Source organism: Ambystoma mexicanum, chromosome 14, assembly GCF_040938575.1.
Source record: "Ambystoma mexicanum isolate Mex_15411 chromosome 14, UKY_AmexF1_1, whole genome shotgun sequence".
In the NCBI taxonomy this organism is placed as follows: Eukaryota; Metazoa; Chordata; class Amphibia; order Caudata; family Ambystomatidae; genus Ambystoma; species Ambystoma mexicanum.
Genome location: NC_090940.1, coordinates 597,790,025 through 597,794,931, shown reverse-complemented (window position 1 = coordinate 597,794,931; position 4,907 = coordinate 597,790,025). Strand labels below are relative to the sequence as shown.

Below are 4,907 nucleotides of genomic sequence, written 5' to 3'. Positions count from 1 at the left end.
CTAATGTTATTGATTGAAGATGGACGCTCCGGCCGCTGCCAGGATGGATTCTAGAAAAGCCAACCGGTGCCCAGTGCCTGGAAAGCGCCTGCTGCTGGGGTGGCACTGCTCCTGCCTCCTGTGTGTGCTCTGGTCCACGCTGGTGGGGGTGAGGAGACGTGTCTCTGGCAGGGCAAATAGTCCGATGTGTGTCTTGAACAGGAGGGCGAGTGCTGGCACAAGTGGGGCCGTGGAGAGACTGTTTAAGGGGCACCCCCCTGCCCCCTCTGAAGACGGGGGTTTCGCTCTCTCTTCACTGATGGCCAGCGCCCCTTGGGAGTTGTTGGGAAAGTCTAGTGGGAGTGCCTGCTCGCAGGTGCGTGCGTGCGTGCAAGAATGCGTGCGTGCGTGTACCAACTGGACAGCATCCCCACCCAGTCAGCTCTACAGCGAAGGAAGCAGCGCGCAGGTGACGGTCTAAAAGTTTTTAGGATTTTGGGGCGGGTGGGGGATACAGCAAAAGTAAGAAATTGGTGTTATTTTACTGTGAAAGGACACCAGCTTGACTCAGAAACGCTCCAATGGAATTTCCTGACCAGGGCACAAAGATGCCCAAACAGATGGCGGGGTGGGGGGAGGGGCATTCACTTTGAAATCATTAAAGTCATAGCAACGCAATGTACTGTAACTACACGCCGCCCGGCCCGCACCATTGTAATACTGCCTTCCCTGTTCCGACAATTGGGAGGATCACGTTCCCGGGAAAGCGCTTAGAAGCTGGTGGAGCCGGCCATAAAGCACCGTCTTAATAACGCATTCAATTTCCATGGGCGGGGAGGCAGCTGACAGTGGAAGGGACCCTGCGTCTGGGAACATGTCTTGCTAATTGTCACGGCAGTGACCTCCACTGTGACTGGTGTTCCCGTTTCCCCCCCCCCCCCCCCCCCGGGCTGCTTTGCCCGGCTCCTCCCCGCCACACCAGCTGGAGCTGGCAGCGCCTGGACAGAAGTGCTGCTGTGCTCTTCGCTGTCACACTCTCCCAGCACCAGAGCAGAGCGCCGCCAGTGTGCACCCTGCGCTCTGTCCTGCCTCGCCACCCGGCTCACACTAGCAGCTCTGCGGCTGGCACAGGGCGAGCAGCCGGGCACCCCTGGGAAGGATGTCTGTGGGGCAAAAGGGGGCGCTGATGGCCAGGAGACTCCTCAGCCAGCCCAGGCTGGGGCAAGCGCAGCACCGCGGCATCCAGGGCAGGCCCCCCAAGGGGAAAGTGGGCCCTGCTGTAAGTTCTTCAGTTGTGTGTGTGTCTATGCATGTGTGTGTATTGTACGTATGAATGCTCAAATAGAGGTATGTTCTTAATATGTTGTTCTGCATTGTGTATGTAGCCATACATACGTTTGCGTGTATCTATAAATATATGAATTGTGAGCATGTATGTGTGCTTGCTACATGCATGTGCATTGCATCGGCTTGTAAATGTACTAGCGCCTAGATGGCCGTGGGTGTTTGTGCGCTGCTACAAATACATGCATTTATTTTTGTAACTGGGTCTGTAAAATAATATGCATTTTTGTGGGTGATTATGTACCTAGCTTACCCGTAATGCGTCTAATTTGGGAAAGTGTTTAGTAAAAAAAACATTGCGTCGTTCTGAAAGAGACGGGACCGCGACGCGCGGTTTGCGTGAAGTGCGCCCACGATGCGCAGTTTTTGCGCCTATTCTGAATGAAGGGATGAGCCCACTTCTATAGCAGCACTGTGGCGCCGAGTCTTGGCTTCCCACCAGCGCATGCTTTCCACTTCTTCCGCACGTTCCATGGCGCCAAGAAGCCCAGTGAGTGAACGAACCCACGCTGTGTAGGAGCGCATCGTGTGTTGTACATTTAATTTCCACTTTCAACTATACCCCTCGCCCCAGTATATATACCCCTCTCTCCAGTATATATACCCCTCGCCCCAGTATATATACCCCCCTCTCTCCAGTATATATACCCCTCGCCCCAGTATATATACCCCTCTCCCCAGTATATATACCCCTCTCCCCAGTATGTAGACTTTCCCCGGTCTGGTTGAAATGACCTCTAGAATGCCGTTTTACACGTAACAAAATGTATAGGGGGTGACGTCACATAGGTGTTGAGCAGTAGCTCGTGGGCCCGGATTATGCAACATTTGCACTAGTGCTGAAAAGTGAGCAGCTGCTTAGATAACACGCACTGGAGCAAACCGGTTTCGCCGCAAGTTTGCACCGGGGCAAACACGGATCCATCCGACTGTGTCTGTGCTATACGGAGCTACACAACACGAAAAGAAACGTGTGCCTCGCTTCTTTCCAACTTGCACAGCAAACATTTTTTTAAAAGCCACTGCTTCATTTTTGCCCTCGAGAAATCATGTTTGCATAATACGGGCGGGGCTGAAGCCGTTTACTCCATTGCGTATTATGCAAGCAGCAACATTGGCGCTAAATTAATGTCCTCCATTTTTGGCTTTTTGAAGAAGGGCAACGTTTTGATAGTCTGGCCCTGGGCAGGGTTGTGTTAAATAAGTAAATAAATAAATAAATAAGCAAATCTGGCACCGCTGGGCTACAAGCAGGCACTAAAAAGGCCATTCATTTTCATTTGATTCTGCTCCAGGCTGACGACGCTGTGTCAATTGATTGATTGATTTATATTTTATTTCTATCGCGCTCGTACACAAGTGTTTCAGAGCGCGACAAGGCAAGGGAGGGGAACAGGGGAGAACAAAACAGCGATCTTACTAGGCCCAGTGACATTGAGAACGTGCAAGTGCATGGGAGAGGGGGAGGGGAAAAGTGCATGGAAGGGGGGAGAGCTGGAAAGTGAGAAGCAGGGGAGCATTACTGCATTACAGTACAGCTAGGGAGAAATGGCGTATGGGGGGCACAAAGCTTGTAGGTGTTGTTTGGTTATTTGCCCCCCCCCCTGCCCATTGACTGCTTATGGCCATTCCACCCAGTTCCTGCCCAAAACACCTCCTCATGTGAACTCTTTGAGCTAGCTTTAATCAAGCCTTACCATCAAACGTTGCACTCAAAGCGCCTGTGTTTTTTTTCCAAGTAGTCTTCTCACAGTTAATGACTTCATTGAAGTTGCAAGCGTGCTACTGGTGTAATATAAATGTCTTAACCAGGTCTGCCTTCAGCCCTGCGATTTAGAAGTTTAAACACCAGTTTAAAACAAGCATTGACAAAACCAAGAGTTTGGGCTTGTGTATAAGCTTTAGGCGTTTTCCAGGCACTGCTATTAGATGCCCAGGTACTCGCACCATATTGCAGCTGCTACCATCAATGGCCACTTAAAACCACTACGGCAGTGCCTGGCAAGTGCCTTTCCCATGCCTACACAAAAGCCCAAACTATGGAATGGCAATGCTGCACACTGGACAGCTTTCTGCCGCATCCCTACACCAGTGCACAGTTGCTTCATCCAAGTGAATTAGTCATTCACTTCAATACATTTATTCGTGGGGAATTCATTTATATTTGTATATGTCGGGGTAAGGAGATTAACGGTGTGGTGGGTAGTGGAATGGGGGAGGGGGGTGTTGTGTTTGTGTGGGGGCATGAGGCGAACCCCCACTATTAAAAACATGAATTACATGCATTAAAGTGAATTACCACGGAGACTGTTATTTTGTTTTGTAATTTTTTCATTACATTTTTCAAGCTAGAGGATGTAATGTCTTCAGTGAAAAACGCACAATGGGACACTTGTATTCATTTCTAGAAGTCGACTGGTCGCTTAATGGCGCGTAATGGCCACTCGGCCTTGGTGTGCGCCCCGACCCCCGTGTAAACTGCTCTCCTCCGCTTCCTTCCAGGAGACGGTCTTCGCCTTCGCTGTCTTCGCCGTGGGTTTGCTGACCCCTGCTGGCTGGATCCTGCATCACCTGCCGGAATACAAGGAGCGGCCACTCGAGTGACTGCAGCCGAATGCACCGGAGGTCCTCGCCTGCTCTCTCGCTTACACGCCCTCGCCCGTCATTGCACTTTTCAGTATAAGATAAAAGGACAGCACGGAAACACTGAATTAAAAGAAGAAAACAACCCTCGGCTTTGTTTTATGATATGGAATCTTACACAATGCTGGAGGCTTGCAAGTGTGGCCACACGTGTCCCTTGTCAGTAGCTCATCTATTCTAGACCTGCGTTTCCCTTGAATTATGGGATTTGTAGTCCTTTCATTTATAAATGGGAAAAGCACATCCATGCCTCAGATTGGAGAGAATAACGCCGGGACACAAGGGGTTTGTTGATCTTAGACTTTTGCTGTCGTAGTTGCTCTCCCGAGTCCTACAGAGAGACGGTGGCATCTCCAGAGCTCCTGTTTAGGTTAGGCCATCCGTGGTTTACAGCATGTGGCCAGCAATAACGAGTGATGTGGAGGACTAATTATTGGTAATCTTCATTTCTCCTAGTCCTTCTCTTCCTCGTCCCAGTACATAATGTGGGGTATTGCAAGTGGACGTGCTGAATGAGAGTAAGAAACACACAATGAGAAAAGGCCCGTTTTGTACTGGGACGAGGAAGAGGGGCGAGGAGGTAACGGCAAAGTCATCTGAAACGTGCCCCTTATTTCCCACTGATTCACTCATTTGCCAGATGGCAGAATTTCTGACAGGGGGTCTGGTATTAGCTAGAGTCTAGCTCTAAAAATAGGACCCAGCAATAGTTTGGTCTATAAGCATGGGTTTAAAACTGTAGAATGCATGGATTTTGGGGGTTTCATGCAATATGTATCTGTTATGATATGAATGCCCCACTCCCATCAGAGGACTGTAATTTGCTTGGGAGGATAGCTCAGGGGCAACGTGCTCGCCTTGGAAGCAAGAGCACGCAGAGCAACACAGGTTCGATCCCCGGGTCCGCGCTTAGAAATCTCTGGGTATTAAGCGTGTTATAA

General features: G+C 50.2%; 1 long non-coding RNA gene across 1 annotated transcript; it reads left to right on the top strand.

Moving 5' to 3' along the window:
- Nucleotides 1–993: 993 nt before the first annotated feature.
- Nucleotides 994–4,051, top strand: LOC138526992 (uncharacterized). The gene is made up of 2 exons (XR_011283798.1): nucleotides 994–1,258; nucleotides 3,826–4,051. It is a non-coding gene; the product is annotated as an uncharacterized lncRNA (long non-coding RNA).
- Nucleotides 4,052–4,907: the final 856 nt, after the last annotated feature.